The 20,792-nt window shown below is 40.2% G+C and overlaps 1 protein-coding gene across 2 annotated transcripts in view; it reads left to right on the top strand.

The window, feature by feature from the left end:
* Positions 1 to 4,236: 4,236 nt before the first annotated feature.
* LOC139748767 (uncharacterized) overlaps positions 4,237 to 20,792 on the top strand; it is a 33,656-nt gene continuing 17,100 nt past the window's right edge. The window contains exons 1-2 of one of the 2 annotated variants that reach the window (XM_071662196.1): positions 4,237 to 4,351; positions 16,327 to 16,404. The gene's annotated coding sequence lies outside the window, so the exon portion shown is untranslated. The remainder of the gene's footprint in view (positions 4,352 to 16,326; positions 16,405 to 20,792) is intronic. The other variant, XM_071662197.1, reaches the window with a different exon arrangement.

Here is a 20,792-nt window from a genome sequence, read left to right as displayed (position 1 = left end):
TGGAAAATAGATACATAAGTTAAAAAAATTTTTTTTGTTAAGACATCAGTTATTGCTGATGTAATCAAGTGTAGAACACAGTTTTCTCATTATTGTACTGCAGTTTCTTTTTTTAGTGTCCTTTATTTTGAAGGAAATGATGTTATGTGATTCGTTTAAACAAAGGAGCACTGCACATCCAAGTGTTCATTTGTTTGTAAGTTGGAGTGATGTGGTGGCACAATTAACAACGTCTCTTCTCTCCATGTATCTTTATCACCGAATTATTCCCACTGCCTGATATGCTTGGCACAAAACACAATGTAATAAAACATCATCTGCATAAATTATAACGTGTACCAAGCAGAAATCTATGTCTGCCCATCCGAACCACCAAAGCATTGAAAAAGCATGGGACTCGAAACTACCCCATGTTGAGTACCCAGCTCAAGACTCCTAAGTCAAAACCCTGAAACCAAACTTTTACTCTTGTATTAAATAGTCACCAATCCATTCAGTAAATGCCCTTCAACTTCTTTATTTACCAGTTCTTCAAGTATTACATCTTTCTTTGCTTTACCAAAAGCACCTTTTAAGTCAACAAATACTCTAAAATTAATGTTAGCATTACTCAAACACTTTATAACACAATCAATTGTACTTTTGCCTTTGATAAACCCAAATAAATTATCAGCTGTGAGGTTACCTAATTTGTAAATGAACATTTACAATATAATTCCATTATTTAACATAAACAGGTTGTTAATGTTATGGGCCAGCAATCTTCAACTTTAGAAACTGGTTGAATAGGGACGCTCTTCTACCGAGTGGGTAATTTTACCTTTGCAAAAGACATGTTAAAAAGATCTAATATAGGACTTTTCTCCATCACAACTTGATTTAATATATTATAGGTCAGCCTGGGGCTGTTGACTTTGCCATTATGATTTTTTTTTTTTTTTTTTTTTTGCTTTGTCAGTCTCCCGCGTTTGCGAGGTAGCGCAAGGAAACAGACGAAAGAAATAGCCCAACCCACCCCCATACACATGTATATACATACGTCCACACACGCAAATATACATACCTACACAGCTTTCCCTGGTTTACCCCAGACGCTTCAGATGCCTTGATTCAATCCACTGACAGCACGTCAACCCCGGTATACCACATCGCTCCAATTCACTCTATTCCTTGCCCTCCTTTCATCCTCCTGCATGTTCAGGCCCCGATCACACAAAATCTTTTTCACTCCATCTTTCCACCTCCAATTTGGTCTCCCTCTTCTCCTCGTTCCCTCCACCTCCGACACATATATCCTCTTGGTCAGTCTTTCCTCACTCATTCTCTCCATGTGACCAAACCATTTCAAAACACCCTCTTCTGCTCTCTCAACCACGCTCTTTTTATTTCCACACATCTCTCTTACCCTTACGTTACTTACTCGATCAAACCACCTCACACCACACATTGTCCTCAAACATCTCATTTCCAGCACATCCATCCTCCTGCGCACAACTCTATCCATAGCCCACGCCTCGCAACCATACAACATTGTTGGAACCACTATTCCTTCAAACATACCCATTTTTGCTTTCCGAGATAATGTCCTCGACTTCCACACATTCTTCAAGGCTCCCAGAATTTTCGCCCCCTCCCCCACCCTATGATCCACTTCCGCTTCCATGTTTCCATCCGCTGCCAGATCCACTCCCAGATATCTAAAACACTTCACTTCCTCCAGTTTTTCTCCATTCAAACTCACCTCCCAATTGACTTGACCCTCAACCCTACTGTACCTAATAACCTTGCTCTTATTCACATTTACTCTTAACTTTCTTCTTTCACACACTTTACCAAACTCAGTCACCAGCTTCTGCAGTTTCTCACATGAATCAGCCACCAGCGCTGTATCATCAGCGAACAACAACTGACTCACTTCCCAAGCTCTCTCATCCCCAACAGACTTCATACTTGCCCCTCTTTCCAAAACTCTTGCATTCACCTCCCTAACAACCCCATCCATAAACAAATTAAACAACCATGGAGACATCACACACCCCTGCCGCAAACCTACATTCACTGAGAACCAATCACTTTCCTCTCTTCCTACACGTACACATGCCTTACATCCTCGATAAAAACTTTTCACTGCTTCTAACAACTTTCCTCCCACACCATATATTCTTAATACCTTCCACAGAGCATCTCTATCAACTCTATCATATGCCTTCTCCAGATCCATAAATGCTACATACAAATCCATTTGCTTTTCTAAGTATTTCTCACATACATTCTTCAAAGCAAACACCTGATCCACACATCCTCTACCACTTCTGAAACCACACTGCTCTTCCCCAATCTGATGCTCTGTACATGCCTTCACCCTCTCAATCAATACCCTCCCATATAATTTGCCAGGAATACTCAACAAACTTATACCTCTGTAATTTGAGCACTCACTCTTATCCCCTTTGCCTTTGTACAATGGCACTATGCACGCATTCCGCCAATCCTCAGGCACCTCACCATGAGTCATACATACATTAAATAACCTTACCAACCAGTCAACAATACAGTCACCCCCTTTTTTAATAAATTCCACTGCAATACCATCCAAACCTGCTGCCTTGCCGGCTTTCATCTTCCGCAAAGCTTTTACTACCTCTTCTCTGTTTACCAAATCATTTTCCCTAACCCTCGCACTTTGCACACCACCTCGACCAAAACACCCTATATCTGCCACTCTATCATCAAACACATTCAACAAACCTTCACAATACTCACTCCATCTTCTCACATCACCATGATAGCATTCAATAATTCATCTCTAGTAAATGGTACACATGTATCATTAAGATTTTTTTCTGCATCAAACAACTGCTTTCTTTTAGAGTGGCATTTTCTCAGATAATCGGGCATATCACATAGTAATTTCTCAAAGCTGTTAGCATAAGCTCATCATTTAGAATTTCATCAATTTGTGTGCTGCCAGATGTATTCCTTGGATGTTTGTATGCTGCCAGATGGATGCGCTGGATATGTTTGTGTGCTGCCAGATGGATGCGCTGGATATGTTTATGTGCTGCCAGATAAATGCGCTGGATATGTTTGTGTGCTGCCAGATGGATGCGCTGAAATGTTTATGTGCTGCCTACTGGATGCACTGAATGTGTACTGGATATGTTTCTCTGCTTGTTACTGGATGTGCTGGATATGACTGCTTGCGTTCTGCTGCCTGAGTTGCTTATGTTACTGTGCTGGTTACTAGATATATTTGTGTGTGGGCTACTATATATGTTACCATTTGGATGTACTAGACATGATTATGTGCTGCCTACTGGATCAGATGAATATGTTTGAGGGGTGCACACCAAGTGCGCGGGATACGTTTGTGTGCTTCCTGCTGAATGAATTAGATTTTTTTTTTTTGTGCTGGATACAGTGAATATGTTTGTGTGTAGGCTACTGGATGCACTGAATGTTTGTGTGCTGATTACTAGATGCGCTGGGTATGTCTGCTGAATGCACTTGGTATGTTCATGATGTCTGTTGCATGCGCGAGGTATTTTTGTGTACTGCCTGCATAGAATATGTTTATATGCTGGTAAATGAATAAGTTGAATATATTTGTGTGCTACCTGCTGAGTATGTTTGTATGGTGAATAATTGATGCCCTGAATATATTTGCTTGCTGGCTACTAGTTGCACTAGATATGTTTGTGTGCTGACTGCGCTAGTAATGTGTGTTTACTGCCTGTTGGCTGTGTGGGTGTTTCTTGCTGGATGCTTTGGAAATGTTTGTGTACTGCCTGCTGAATGCGCTGGCTATGTTTGTATACTGCCTGCTTAATGCGCTGGCTATGTTTATACTCCCTGCTGAATGCGCTGGCTACGTTTGTATACTGCCTGCTGGGTGCGCTGGCTATGTTTGTATACTGCCTGCTGGGTACGCTGGCTATGTTTGTATACTGCTTGCTGAATGCGCTGGCTGTTTGTTTACTGCTTGTGGGTGCGCTGGCTATGTTTGTATACTGCTTGGTGAATGCGCTGGCTATGTTTGTATACTGCCTGCTGAGTGCGCTGATTTTGTTTGTATACTGCTTGCTGAATGTGCTGGCTATGTTTGTATACTGCCTGCTGGATGCGCTGGCTATGTTTGTATACTGCTTGCTGAATGCGCTGGCTATGTTTGTATACTGCTTGCTGGGTGCGCTGGCTATGTTTGTGTGTTGCCTGCTGGCTATGTTACTCTGCTGGATGCGCTGAAAATGTTTGTTCGCTGCTGTACTTTCACGCTGGCTTGACAGTAACCTATTGAGTTTGTTGTGGTTCTGTTGATGTTTACCCGTTTGTTGCATCACACCCAAGCCAGGTATTATGTCCAGTCCTTATAATAAATTCCTGGAAAGATATATTTACTGAACAGTAACACAAAACCGAAGAGTCACTTATGAGCAGAATTAGCGGTAACAGGATACGAAATATGTGTCCAGCAACAGCGACCCTGTAGCACCCTAGAGGGCAGTTTCCCCCATTGGACGGGTGTCAAGAAAACAGTCCAGTTCGTCACCTAACCATTCTACCAGTCAATGTTTAATCAATTATCTGCTAAGATCCTCATCTAGACTAGCTTTGGAAAATGGCTATTTAATTGCTGCATATTCTTCCATCAGCTTAAAGATATGCATTGGGAACATGGTTTACAGCATTGAATGTTATTGAATGATAAAGCAATAGTAGTATATTAGTAAATATATGGGGGTTGATACAAGTACAAAGAAAGATAATAGCTTTGTTTTAGAAAATCATCATAACCTATGAAAATAAAAACTATCCAATGCAAATTTACCTTAATTTTCAATAATCTAGTGAAAACCTACTTGTCATCCTCTTGATGATGCATCACTAATGTGTTGCCTAATTTAAACAAAGAGACAATACGGCACCATCCACAGCAGATGATTATTATACTGGTATTTGTCAGTCTACATCTCTGATGCCTGTTTCCTCCAGAAACTCCCATCAAGGGTTGCCCATGACTAAAGAGTCTCTACTTATCCGTGTGCTTACGTGCTTCCATCCCATGCACCATTCCACACGTTCTTCCTCGGTTTCTTTCCCTCTAGTATTCCTCCACCCTATTTGCCCATGTTACAGGCAGTTGTCCCCTCACATTGACCCCCATTGTACCACCACAATTCATTCCCTTTGCATTCCTTGCCATATCACACCTCTCATACACCTTTTCATTTCTTTCTTCATTCCATCCAGTCATGCCACATGCTCTTCTCAAATAGCTTGTTTCCACAGCCTGGATTCTTAACTTCTGTACCTCATTCCACATCCATGTTTTGGCTGTATAGGTCAGGATAGGAGGACTATGCTGTCCCTTAATCCTTTCCATTTTCATACTTACACCTCTACCCTTCATTTTTCTATTAAGGGACTCAATAACTCTTCTACCCTGTACTGCTCTCTCCCTTATCTCTCCTTCCATATTACCACACTTACCCAAGAAAGCCCCCAGGTATTTAAAATTCCCACACTTCCAGTCTTTTTCCCCCTCATATCCACTACACAATTTAATACAATTTCTTCTTTCACTCTATATGGTTTTGCAAAATCTTTACTTTCACTCTGTTTCCTTACTTTTATTTGCATTGACCTTCAGTCTCTTCTGCCTACATCATGAAGTACGCTTACAACCTTCTGCAACTCCTCTTCACTCTCCGCAAACAACCCAGTAGTATCTACGAACAGGCTTGCCACTAGCCACCATTTCTCTCCCACACTCCATCTCTGCACCCATTCTCCCTAGTTTTGCTTTCATCTTTCTTATCACTCTATCCGTATAGTATATATTAAAAAGCCACGGTGACATGACACAGCCTTGCCTCAAAGCCACATGTATCCCAAAACTTTTGTTCAGCTGTCCATCCACTTTTACACGTGCATTTACTCTATAGAAGGCTTTTACATCATCCAATATTTTTCCCCCTATACCATATATACTTGAACATCACACAAATCATTCCACTCAACTCTGTCATAAGCTTTCTCCAGATCCATAGAAGCTGCATAAAACTTCTTACCTTTCACAAAATACTTTTCCACTGTCCTCTTTACCACAAAAATCTGATCTACACATCCCCTACCTTTCCTAAAACCTCCTTGTTCTTCTTTTATTCTGCATTCTCTCTGTTTCATTGCTGTCAGTTAATATTCTTGCATACTCTTTTCCTGGTATACTTAACAGAATTATTCCCCAATAATTGCTATGTACATGCTTCTCTCATTTTCGTTTGAATAAAGGAACAATAATAGCATTCACTCAATCCTTAGGCACAACCTTCTGTTTCCATGCTAAATTACATATAAGATGCATCCACTTTCTCCTCCATACTTCAGAATTTCAGCAATCTCATCCACTCCAGGTGCCTTTCGTACCTTCAGCCTCCAAAAATCTTTTATTTGCCTCCCTAGGCACCCCATCCATAAACATATTGAACAACCATGGGGACATCTCACAATCCTGCCACAAACCAATATTCACTGGGAATCAGTCACCCTCCTCTCTTCCTACTTGTACACATGCTTTACATCCTTGGTAAAAACTTTTCACTGCTTTTAGCAACTTACCTCCCACACCATACTCTTAAGACCTTCCACAAAGCAGCTCTATCAACCCTATCATATGCCTTTTCCAGATCCATAATGCGACCTACAAATCCATCTACTTTTCTAAGTATTTCTCACATATGTTCTTCAAAGCAAACACCTGATCCCCACATCTTCTACCACTTCTGAAACTACACTGCTCCTCCCCAGTCTGTTGCTTTGTACATGCCTTCACCCTCTCAATCAATACCCTCCCATATAATTTCCCAGGAATAGCCAACAAACTCATGCCTTTGTAGTTTGAACACACCTTTATCTCCTTTTTCTTTGTACAATGGCACTATACATGGATTCTGCCAATCTTCAGGCACTTCATTATGATTCATACATACATTGAATATCCTTACCAACCAATCAACAACACGGTCATCCCCTTTTTTAATCAGTTCGACTGCAATACCATTCAAACCTGCCACCTTGCCAGGTTTGATCTGCAAAGATTTCACTGCCTCTTCTCTATTTACCAAACCATTCTCCCTGATCTTCTCACTTTGCATACCACCCCGACCAAAACACCCTATATCTGCCACTCTATTATCAAATATATTCAACAATCCTTCAGAATACTCATTGCATCTCCTTACTGCATCACTACTTGTTATTACCTCCCCACTTGCCCCCTTCGCCACGGTCCCATTTGTTCTCTTGTCTTAAGCACATTATTTACCTCTCTCCAAAACATAGGGGAGAAAGAATACTTTCCATGTATTCCCTGTGCGTTGTAGAAAGCAGCTAAAAGGGGAGGGAGCAGGAGGTTGGAAATCCTCCCCTCCTGCTTTTACTTTTCCAAAAGAGGGAAGAGAGAACGGAGCCAAGTGAGAATTTTCTCTCTAAGACTCAGTCCTCTGTTCTTAAAGCTACCTCACTAACATGGGAAATGGCGAATACGTAGGAAAAAAAGATACATGTGTCTATTATTATATTATTATACTTAATCACTGTTTCCTGCATCAGTGAGGTAGTGCTAGGAAACATACAAAGAATGGCCCATCCACTCATATACACATATTTGCACATAATGCCCACTTACGCACATATACATATACATATTAGCATATACATACACATATGCAGACGTACATACACATGTACATATTCATACTTGCGTGCCTTTGTCCATTCCTGTTGCTACACCACCCCACAGAAAAACAGCATTGCTATCCACTACTTCAACAAGGTAGCGCCAGGAATACAGACAAAAAAGGCCACATTCGTTCACACTCATTCTGTAGCTGTCATGTGTAATGCACCAAAACCACAGCTCCCTAACCACATCCAGGCCCCACAGACCTTTCCATGGTTTACCCCAGGTGCTTCACATGCCTTGGTTCAGCCCATTGACAGCACATCGACTGTGGTATACCACATCATTCCAGTTCACACTATTCCTTGTACGCCTCTCACTCTCCTCTATGTTCAGGCCCCGATCACTCAAAATCTTTTTCACTCCATCTTTCCACCTCCAGTTTTGTTTCCTGCTTCTCCTTGTTCTCTCCTCCTCTGACACATATATCATCTTTGTCAATCTTTCTTCACTCATTTAGCTAGGGAGGTGGAGATAGTATCAGTCATGGATTTGAAGCAAAATATTTATATTAAACATATCTATGGCACTACTTTCAACCACTCTGATTATTAGATCATTCCATATGTTAACAGTCCTATTGAAAAAGAGTATTTCACCTCGTTTGAGGTAAAACATTTGCCGGCGAGTTTGAAACCATTACTACAAGTGAAATCAGATAAATCTATCGCTATGTAAGTAATTAGATTGAGATTTTTGAAGCCTTTGATAATTTTGAATGCCTGTATCAGATCACCCCTTAACCTCTCTTTTCTAAACTAGATAGATTTAAGTAGTTTAGTTGGCTTTCATAAGATTTGTCTCTTAGTCCAGCAATCATCTTGAGAGCTCATCTCTGTACTTTCTCCATTCTATGTCTCTCTTCAATTAGGATGACCAGAACTTAACACAATATTCAGGATGGGGATGCACGAGTGACTTATAATGAATAAGGATAATTTCACTGAACTTAAATTTGATAGCCCTATGAATCCCTATGAATCCAGGAATTTTGCTCACATTTTAGAATGCTCCTCTGCACTGTTTACTTGGCTTTAGATCACCAGAGATTGTTACACCCAAGGCCTCTCCCTCATTTATTTTTGCAGTTCAACTGAATGCATACTGTAGTCTGACTTTTTGTCTACAACAGACATGTAAAATTGTGCACTTATTTTTTATTTATTTTATTTTGCTTTGTCGCTGTCTCCCGCGTTTGCGAGGTAGCGCAAGGAAACAGACAAGAAATGGCCCAACCCACCCCCATACACATGTATATACATACACGTCCACACACGCAAATATACATACCTATACATCTCAATGCACACGTATATATACACACACAGACACATACATATATACCCATGCACACAATTCACACTGTCTGCCTTTATTCATTCCCATCGCCACCTCGCCACACATGGAATACCATCCCCCTCCCCCCTCATGTGTGCAAGGTAGCACTAGGAAAAGACAACAAAGGCCCCATTCGTTCACACTCAGTCTCTAGCTGTCATACAATAATGCCCGAAACCACAGCTCCCTTTCCACATCCAGGCCCCACAGAACTTTCCATGGTTTACCCCCGACGCTTCACATGCCCTGATTCAATCCACTGACTGCACGTCAACCCTGGTATACCACATCGATCCAATTCACTCTATTCCTTGCCCGCCTTTCACCAGCCTGCATGTTCAGGCCCCGATCACTCAAAATCTTTTTCACTCCATCTTTCCACCTCCAATTTGGTCTCCCACTTCTCCTTGTTCCCTCCACCTCCGACACATATATCCTCTTGGTCAGTCTTTCCTCACTCATTCTCTCCATGTGCCCAAACCATTTCAAAACACCCTCTTCTGCTCTCTCAACCACGCTCTTTTTATTTCCACACATCTCTCTTACCCTTACATTACTTACTCGATCAAACCACCTCACACCACACATTGTCCTCAAACATCTCATTTCCAGCACATCCACCCTCCTCCGCACAACTCTATCCATAGCCCACGCCTCGCAACCATACAACATTGTTGGAACCACTATTCCTTCAAACATACCCATTTTTGCTTTCCGAGATAATGTTCTTGACTTCCACACATTCTTCAAGGCTCCCAGGATTTTCGCCCCCTCCCCCACCCTATGATTCACTTCCGCTTCCATGGTTCCATCCGCTGCCAGATTCACTCCCAGATATCTAAAACACTTTACTTCCTCCAGTTCTCCATTCAAACTTACCTCCCAATTGACTTGACCCTCAACCCTACTGTACCTAATAACCTTGCTCTTATTCACATTTACTCTCAACTTTCTTCTTTCACACACTTTACCAAACTCAGTCACCAGCTTCTGCAGTTTCTCACATGAATCAGCCACCAGCGCTGTATCATCAGCGAACAACAACTGACTCACTTCCCAAGCTCTCTCATTCACAACAGACTTCATACTTGCCCCTCTTTCCAAAACTCTTGCATTCACCTCCCTAGCAACCCCATCCATAAACAAATTAAACAACCATGGAGACATCACACACCCCTGCCGCAAACCTACATTCACTGAGAACCAATCACTTTCCTCTCTTCCTACACGTACACATGCCTTACATCCTCGATAAAAACTTTTCACTGCTTCTAACAACTTGCCTCCCACTCCATATATTCTTAATACCTTCCACAGAGCATCTCTATCAAGTCTATCATATGCCTTCTCCAGATCCATAAATGCTACATACAAATCCATTTGCTTTTCTAAGTATTTCTCACATACATTCTTCAAAGCAAACACCTGATCCACACATCCTCTACCACTTCTGAAACCACACTGCTCTTCCCCAATCTGATGCTCTGTACATGCCTTCACCCTCTCAATCAATACCCTCCCATATAATTTACCAGGAATACTCAACAAACTTATACCTCTGTAATTTGAGCACTCACTCTTATCCCCTTTGCCTTTGTACAATGGCACTATGCAAGCATTCTGCCAATCCTCAGGCACCTCACCATGAGTCATACATACATTAAATAACCTTACCAACCAGTCAACAATTCAGTCACCCCCTTTTTTAATAAATTCTACTACCATCCAAACCTGCTTTCATCTTCCGCAAAGCTTTTACTACCTCTTCTCTGTTTACCAAATCATTTTCCCTAACCCTCTCACTTTGCACACCACCTCAACCAAAACACCCTATATCTGCCACTCTATCATCAAACACATTCTACAAACCTTCAAAATACTCACTCCATCTCCTTCTCACATCAACACTACTTGTTATCACCTCCCCATTAGCGCCCTTCACTGAAGTTCCCATTTGCTCCCTTGTCTTACGCACTTTATTTACCTCCTTCCAGAACATCTTTTTATTCTCCCTAAAATTTAATGATACTCTCTCACCGCAACTCTCATTTGCCCTCTTTTTCACCTCTTGCACCTTTCTCTTGACCTCCTGTCTCTTTCTTTTATACATCTCCCACTCAATTTCATTTTTTTCCCTGCAAAAATCGTCCAAATGCATCTCTCTTCTCTTTCACTAATAATCTTACTTCTTCATCCCACCACTCACTATCCATTCTAATCAACCCACCTCCCATGCTTCTCATGCCACAAGCATCTTTTGCGCAATCCATCACTGATTCCCTAAATACATCCCATTCCTCCCCCACTCCCCTTCCATTGTTCTCACCTTTATATACATTTATATACATATATATGCACTTATATACATTAAAATTCATTTGCCTACTATGTACATATCCTAGTCCAGAATTTCTGTCTGTTTGAAGCTGCAAATGGTCAATTTCTGTTGTAGATTTATATCCCAACTAAGTATCATCTGTGAATTTTGATATCTTACAATAAAGCCCTTTATCAATATCATCAATGTATAGTAGAGAGAGAACTTGTCACAAGACTGATTCTCATGGTTCACCAAGTGTTACATTTAATCAATCACAACCAATTTCCTAACCACCAAAGTGCAGCCCCATTTATACCAAGTGACAACTTTAGTTAGTAACCTATGATGGGTAAGTTTATCGAATGTTTTTTGAAGATCTAGATAGATGACATCATCTGCTTTACTTTCATCATATATGTTGATTACATCATTAAAAAATCAAGCAGATTTGCTAGACACAAATGATATAGTCAAAAACTGTGCTGAGAGTCATTTATCAAATGATGATCCTCTAAATGGTTTAATCTTATCCCAAATAATGTTTACCAACTACAGCCATTCATTTGATTGGACAATTTGTGGGTAGTGATTTATTACCTATTCTGAAAGTAGGTGCTACATTAGCAAGCTTCCATTTCTTTGGTACTTTCCCTATAGCAAGTTATTTCCTGGGGAGAGTAGCCAAGGATTTAACTATCTCATTTTTCACTTCTCTCATCATCCTCAGATAAATCTTATCTGGGCATGCTGTTTTATTTATTTTGATTTTATTTTGTGTTGGTACTAAAACTTTAATATCTGTCGCAAGATGTTTTCCTCTCTTAGCATTGGACCTGGATTTGGAACATAAGCTGTATCTTCAATAGCAAATACAGATGTGAAAAGATCATTTGAAATCTTTGCCAAGTCTTTGTTTTCATGAACAAAAAAAATTTTTCCAGCTATTAATGGACCAAGTGAGTGGGTAGTGACACTCTTACTTCTAACATACCCATAGTACTCTTTTGAATTTTTTTTGCTATTTTTAGCAATAGTTGCTTCATGCTAATGTTTACTTTGATGTATGAGTCTTAAAGTTTCTGTATACAGACTTACAAAATTTGCTTTTGATGTATAAGTCTCTAAGTTTCTGTATGAGGACTTACAAAATTTGCTTTATTGAGCTGGTTATTGGTATTCCTGAGCTTATGTGCTGCTTTCTTAGACAACAGACATGTCAAATCATTGTTCCGCCATTTTGCCTTCATATTTAAGAAAGACTGTCTATTATGCATTGGCACAAATTTTCCCTCAATTGCTTTGAACATTTTACTGAAGCCCTCCCAAACTAATTCCATATCGCGTTCATTTATAATATCATCCCAAGTTTGCCCATTTAGTGCAGCGCAAAGATCTTTAGACTTTGCAAGTCTAAAATTTGATATTTTTGTGACTCATACTGAGCAGCATTACTGGCAATGTTGAAAGTTAACAAAAGAATTGCTTGTGATCACTTGTAGCATACTTTTTTAAGACTTCACCGTTGTTAACAAGATCCTCATTTGTAGTTACAACGAAATCTGATATATTCCTGTCAAATAGTTATATAAAGGCACTTTGAAGCAGATTTACATAAAGCCTACACTCCAAACTACTAGAAAGGGATTCTTCCTACTTTGATGATTTGTTAGAATCTCTTATTATGATCAGATTGCTTTCGTTGCTAATTTCTGCTATTTGATCATATAGTCTTTTGTTTACCTCTGGTGTCTGAGCTGGAGGGCCTATAGATTAATCCTGCTGTTATTTTTTTTAACTTTGATTTCTACAAAAATTAAGTCAATTTTATCAGCAGGAACATTTTTCAGCACAGAATTTGGATAAGCTTTAACAAAGACCAAGACACTATATAGTGTCCCCAGAAATGACATAACTGGTGAGGAAATCTATTTCAAATATTTAGCCGATTCCAAAATATTTATTTATATATTTATATTTATTTTGCTTTGTCGCTGTCTCCCGCGTTAGCGCAAGGAAACAGACGAAAGAATGGCCCAACCCGCCCACATACACACGCAAATATATATACCTATACATCTCAATGTACACATATATATACACACAAAGACATATATACACATGTACGTAATTCATACTGTCTGCCTTTATTTGTTCCCATCGCCTCCTCGCCACACATGGAATAACAACCCCCTCCCCCCTCATGTGTGCGAGGTAGCGCTAGGAAAGACACCAAAGGCCCCATTCGTTCACACTCAGTCTCTAGCTGTCATGTAATAATGCACCGAAACCACAGCTCCCTTTCCACATACAGGCCCCACACAACTTTCCATGGTTTACCCCAGACACTTCACATGCCCTGGTTCAATCCATTGACAGCACGTCAACCCCGGTATACCACATCGTTCCAATTCACTCTATTCCTTGCACGCCTTTCACCCTCCTGCATGTTCAGGCCCTGATCACTCAAAATCTTTTTCACTCCATCTTTCCACCTTCAATGTGGTCTCCCACTTCTCCTCGTTCCCTCCACCTCTGACACATATATCCTCTTGGTCAATCTTTCCCCACTCATTCTCTCCATGTGACCAAACCATTTCAAAACACCCTCTTCTGCTCTCTCAACCACACTCTTTTTATTTCCACACATCTCTCTCACCCTTACATTACTTACTTGATCAAACCACCTCACACCACACATTGTCCTCAAACATCTCATTTCCAGCACATCCACCCTCCTGCGCACAACTCTATCCATAGCCCATGCCTCGCAACCATACAACATTGTTGGAACCACTATTCCTTCAAACATAGCCATTTTTGCTTTCCGAGATAATGTTCTCGACTTCCAAACATTCTTCAAGGCTCCCAGAATTTTCGCCCCCTCCCCCACCCTATGATTCACTTCCGCTTCCATGGTTCCATCCGCTGCCAGATCCACTCCCAGATATGTAAAACACTATACTTCCTCCAGATTCCAAAATATCAATTATATAATTTTCTTCCAGTACATTTGTCTCTAACTCCGAAAATTTGTTATGTTTACTCCATGTGTTAACAGCATATTCTAATAAATGTTTGAGACCTTTTGTTGTTGCTATGTTTGTGTGCAGCTATGGTAGTGGGGAATTTGCCTTCATGAAAAAAGTTTATAACCTCAACTTGAACTGTCCCATCATGTTTGCTACTTCCCTGCTTCCACCAGCTGTATTCTATCTTTTCCCCGATGTTCCTTATTCCTAAATTGTGGTGCCAGCTTACACATCCTGTCATGTAACTCCACTAGCCCGTTCCCTACAGCTGCCTTTGAAATTACCTCTACTTCCTGAGAATTGACTGATAGGTCTTTTAATCTGGTGTTTCCTACCTTCCATATTCATATCCTGCACCTGACGTCTAGGTTACCTGTCCTGCCATGTTTCCTAATATCCTGAATCCCTTTTGTTTTTCCATGTTCTGAATACCTAACTAGTTTGTCTATTGAAAGAAACAAGCCTAATATTCTCCTCAAACAATGCCAAGATGGGCTTTCCCTATTCCATTCAAGTGGAGTCCATCCTTAGCAAAGAGGGTTCTATTTCATTTAAAATGATCTCATGAATTTATAAAAAAGACATTTTCCTCTTCCTACAGAGAGCCTTAATTCTACTGTTTACCCCAGCATTCTACTGGACAGTAATTCCAATATAACCAACTTCCTGTGGCTCTCTTTGAGCTTTTACATGAGATACCTGTACTTTGCTAATATTTCCTCTGGCTTCCTGTTGACTATATTGTTTGTCCTGAGCTGAACAACAAATGTGCTAAAATTTCTTTTGGCTTCTTATTGATTATATTGTTTGTCCTGAGCTGAACAACAGATGTCAAATCCTTGGGAGTGTTTGAGAAAATATCAAATTTCCCCCTAATATCTTTCAATTCTGCACAAGGAAAGCACAAATTTCTTATCCTGTTCCCGTCAACACAGAACTCCTGTCCTGATCCCTAATTAAGGAATCTTCAACCTGAATGATGCTTTGATCATCCTGTACTTCATCTTCCAGCAAACTAAACCTACTCTGAGTTGGAATTTCCCTTTCCTAAAATTCTGCTGGTTGACTAGTCTTCCTAGCAGTCTAGAAGGTATATCTAACATCCAACTTTGCCTCCACAACTACCAACGTACTTTCTATGTTCTCTCCCTTATTTGCCACCAGTGATTTATGCTCCTGTACAATGAGTATTTTTGCTGTAATATGGTCTGCATCACTTACCCACTGTTTTTTCTAATGCCTCACTATTCTTCCAAATATCTACATGCAATTTTTCTAACACAGTGCAGAACAAACAAGAAATAAACTTACCTTCTTCCTTAATGAACAAGTCCTGATTGAATTCCTTTGTACATCTAGGACAGTTAGATTGTTAAGTGCCCTTCCTTGAATTACAGTGGTGAACTAAGAGGTCAGGAGAAGCATGGCCACTCATGACAAAGGTCGGGGAGGGGGAGGAAATTGAATGGTGGAACTTAAAAAGTATTTATATGATATGTTTTACAGATTAATAAGCAAGCTGTATTGTGAATCTGACTGAAGAAATCAATGTGAAAAAAGACTACAACAAGGACTTATGTAAATTTAGAGATGAAATATTGGTAATAGTGAGGCAATCATTATGATTCATTAGCTAATAATGTATAAGGTAAGAGTACTCTGTAGGGCTACTCTAGTACGGGGAAATGCTTTACACTGTTAGATCATGAGACATGCAATCCAGTGGACTGCCAATGTTTTAATGTTCACTCAGGCATACATAAATTGGAGATAGTCTGAAAAATGTTTTGCATTTAACCATAGTCATTATGAAGATTAGTTTATTAGTTTTTAGCCTTGATTTAGTATCATCTAATCATGATAGTACTTTTTGAGATAAGGAATTGTGTCTTTTTCAGACACCGAGTGGTGTTACGTCTCAGGTGGCAGCCTCTACTTTCACATCCTAGGAAATACCTGTACTAGCTTGTGAACAGGTAAAGTTGATATGGTATATATCATGATGGTAGGTGTATTGGGCTGAAAACTTTTTCAAGAAGGTAACCCATCACACATGATTGGTATGATCCTACTGTAATTAGGAAACAGCAGGAGAATGTTTGCAATGCTGTAATATATACAAAGATGAATATTTTCTTTTCGCAGGAGTTCCTTTAAGGATGAAATTGTGTTGTTTTACACAGTGATTAACATCTTGTTTCAATATTAGTGGCATATCCAGGAAAGGGATAGGGGTCATGGTCCTGTCGCAGTGCTATGTTTAAAAAATTGTTGAGAAGAGTTGCAAAGTGGAAATTATGTATATGGATTGTTAAATATATCCTTGGTAAATATATAAGTTTCTTACTTTTTTAAACCATATGCCTCCCTCCCCCCCAAAAAAAGTGCCCAAGATCAACTAGTACACTAACAAAAATTCCAGAGTGACTGATGGAGAGATTAGATTCACAGAAGAAATGTTAGAAAATATTTTCATAAGAAATAGTCTTTGGAGACAACAGCAGACATTAAGGTAAAATGACCATTTTTGACATCCACCTATTTCCGATAGAAATGAAGGATAGAATTATTCAAACATCAAAAACTCCTGAAACAGGAATGGTGGGAGTATGTGATAGTGTGTAAGAAAGTAAACTCTAGATTGATATGGGTAAAACTGAAAGTGGATGGAGAGAGATGGGTGATTATTGGTGCCTGTGCACCTGGGCATGAGAAGAAAGATCATGAGAGGCAAGTGTTTTGGGAGCAGATGAGTGAGTGTGTTAGTAGTTTTGATGCACGAGACCGTGTTATAGTAATGGGTGATTTGAATGCAAAGGTGAGTAATGTGGCAGTTGAGGGAATAATTGGTATACATGGGGTGTTCAGTGTTGTAAATGGAAATGGTGAAGAGCTTGTAGATTTATGTGGTGAAAAAGGACTGGTGATTGGGAATACCTGGTTTAAAAAGCGAGATATACATAAGTATACGTATGTAAGTAGGAGAGATGGCCAGAGAGCATTATTGGATTACGTGTTAATTGATAGGCATGTGAAAGAGACTTTTAGATGTTAATGTGCTGGGAGGTGCAACTGGAGGGATGTCTGATCATTATCTTGTGGAGGCGAAGGTGAAGATTTGTTGAGGTTTTTAGAAAAGAAGAGAGAATGTTGGGGTGAAGAGAGTGGTGAGAGTAAGTGAGCTTGGGAAGGAGACTTGTGTGAGGAAGTATCAGGAGAGACTGAGTACAGAATGGAAAAAGGTGAGAACAAAGGGGGTAAGGGGAGTGGGGGAGGAATGGGATGTATTTAGGGAAGAAGTGATGGCTTGTGCAAAAGATGCTTGTGGCATGAGAAGTATGGGAGGTGGGCAGATTAGAAAGGGTAGTGAGTGGTGGGATGAAGAAGTAAGATTATTAGTGAAAGAGAAGAGAGAGGCATTTGCATGATTTTTGCAGGGAAATAATGCAAATGAGTGGGATATGTATAAAAGAAAGAGGCAGGAGGTCAAGAGAAAGATGCAAGAGGTGAAAAAGAAGGCAAATGAGAGTTGGGGTGAGAGAATATCATCAAATTTTAGGGAGAATAAAAAAGATGTTTTGGAAGGAGGTAGATAAAGGAACTTCAGTGAAGGGGGCTATTGAGGTGATAACAAGTAGTGGTGATATGAGTAGATGGAGTGAGTATTTTGAAGGTTTGTTGAATGTGTTTGATGACAGAGTGGCAGATATAGGGTGTTTTGGTCGAGGTGGTGTGCAAAGTGAGAGGGTTAGGGAGAATGATTTGGTAAACAAAGAAGAGGTAGTAAGAGCTCTGCGGAAGATGAAAGCCGGCAAGACGGTGGGTTTGGATGGTATTGCAGTGGAATTTATTAAAAAAGGGGGTGACTGTATTGTTGACTGGTTGGTAAGGTTATTTAATGTATGTATAACTCGTGATGAGGTGCCTGAGGATTGGCGGAATGCTTGCATAGTGCCATTGTACAAAGGCAAAGTGGATAAAAGTGAGTGCTCAAATTACAGAGGTATAAGTTTGTTGTGTATTCCTGGAAAATTATAAGGGAGGGTATTGATTGAGAGGGTGAAGGCATGTACAGAGCATCAGATTGGGGAAGAGCAGAGTGGCTTCAGAAGTGGTAGAGGATGTGTGGATCAGGTGTTTGCTTTGAAGAATGTATGTGAGAAATACTTAGAAAAGCAAATGGATTTGTATGTAGCATTTATGGATCTGGAGAAGGCATATGATAGAGTTGATAGAGATGCTCTGTGGAAGGTATTAAGAATATATGGTGTGGGAGGCAAGTTGTAAGAAGCAGTGAAAAGTTTTTATTGAGGATGTAAGGCATGTGTACGTGTAGGAAGAGAGGAAAGTGATTGGTTCTCAGTGAATGTAGGTTTGCGGCAGGGGTGTGTGATGTCTCCATGGTTGTTTAATTTGTTTATGGATGGGGTTGTTAGGGAGGTGAATGCAAGAGTTTTGGAAAGAGGGGCAAGTATGCAGTCAGTTGTGTATGAGAGAGCTTGGGAAGTGAGTCAGTTGTTGTTCGCTGATGATACAGCACTGGTGGCTGATTTGTGTGAGAAACCGCAGAAGCTGGTGACTGAGTTTGGTAAAGTGTGTGAAAGAAGAAAGGTTAGAGTAAATGTGAATAAAAGCAAGGTTATTAGGTACAGTAGGGTTGAGGGACAAGTCAACTGGGAGAAAAACTGGAGGAAGTAAAGTGTTTTAGATATCTGGGAGTGGATCTGACAGTGGATGGAACCATGGAAGCGGAAGTGAATCATAGGGTGGGGGAGGGGGCGAAAGTTCTGAGAGCGTTGAAGAATGTGTGGAAGTTGAGAACATTATCTTGGAAAGCAAAAATGGGTATGTTTGAAGGAATAGTGGCTCCAACAATGTTGTATGGTTGCGAGGCGTGGGCTATAGATAGAGTTGTGCAGAGGAGGATGGATGTGCTAGAAATGAGATGTTTGAGGACAATATGTGGTGTGAGGTGGTTTGATCGAGTAAGTAATGTAAGGGTAAGAGAGATGTGTGGAAATAAAAAGAGTGTGGTTGAGAGAACAGAAGAGGGTGTTTTGAAATGGTTTGGTCACATGGAGAGAATGAATGAGGAAAGATTGTCCAAGAGGATATATGTGTCAGAGGTGGAGGGAACAAGGAGAATTGGGAGACCAAATTGGAGGTGGAAAGATGGAGTGAAAAAGATTTTGTGTAATCGGGGCCTGAACATGCAGGAGGGTGAAAGGCGTGCAAGGAATAGAGTGAATTGGAACGATGTGGTATACTGGGGTCGACGTGCTGTCAATGGATTGAACCAGGGCATGTGAAGCGTCGGGGGTAAACCATGGAAAGTTGTGTGGGGCCTGGATGTGGAAAGGGAGCTGTGGTTTTGGTGCATTATTACATGACAGCTAGAGACTGAGTGTGAACGAGTGTAGCTTTTGCTGACTTTTCCTAGCACTACCTCGCACACATGAAGGGGGAGGGGGTTGTTATTTCATGGGTGTCGGGGTGGCGATGGGAATGAATTAAGGCAGACAGTATGAATTATGTATATGTGTATATATATATATATATATATATATATATATATATATATATATATATATATATATATATATATATATATATATATATCCCTGGGGATAGGGGAGAAAGAATACTTCTCACGTATTCCCTGCGTGTCGTAGAAGGTGACTAAAAGGGAAGGGAGCGGGGGGCTGGAAATCCTCCCCTCTCATTTTTAATTTTCCAAAAGAAGGAACAGAGAAGGGGGCTAAGTGAGGATATTCCCTCAAAGGCTCAGTCCTCTGTTCTTAACGCTACCTCGCTAACGCGGGAAATGGCGAATCGTGTGAAAAAAAAAAAAAAAAATATATATATATATATATATATATATATATATGTATACGTTGAGATGTATAGGTATGTATATTTGCGTGTGTGGACATGTATGTATATACATGTGTATGTGGGTGGGTTGGGCCATTCTTTTGTCTGTTTCCATGCGTTACCTCACTAACACTGGAGACAGCGACAAAGCAAAATAAAAAGACTCAAAAAAGATTTCGTCCAAAGCAAATCTAACCTAACCAGACAAAATTCGTGGTATAAAGCAGTAATGATAGCATCGATACTGTTTTGAACATCCATCTCTTTGAAATGAAAATGTTCAGATTTGTTCAAAAGTTTGATTGAATACCATCTTGAAAAAATCTGTGTACCAGAATAAATGTATAATGATTATTATAATGTCATAATCACTGTGGTAGAAGAGGCATACCCTCTTTCCTGTGTGGCAGGGTGGCAACGGGAATGGATGGGGGCAAGTATGAATGTTTATATATGTATATGTCAGTGTATGTATATGTGTGTATGTATG

This window comes from Panulirus ornatus, chromosome 5 (assembly GCF_036320965.1).
Source record: "Panulirus ornatus isolate Po-2019 chromosome 5, ASM3632096v1, whole genome shotgun sequence".
NCBI lineage: Eukaryota > Metazoa > Arthropoda > Malacostraca > Decapoda > Palinuridae > Panulirus > Panulirus ornatus.
Note: the sequence above shows the minus strand (reverse complement) of the source record. Positions and strands in the feature narration are given on the sequence as shown.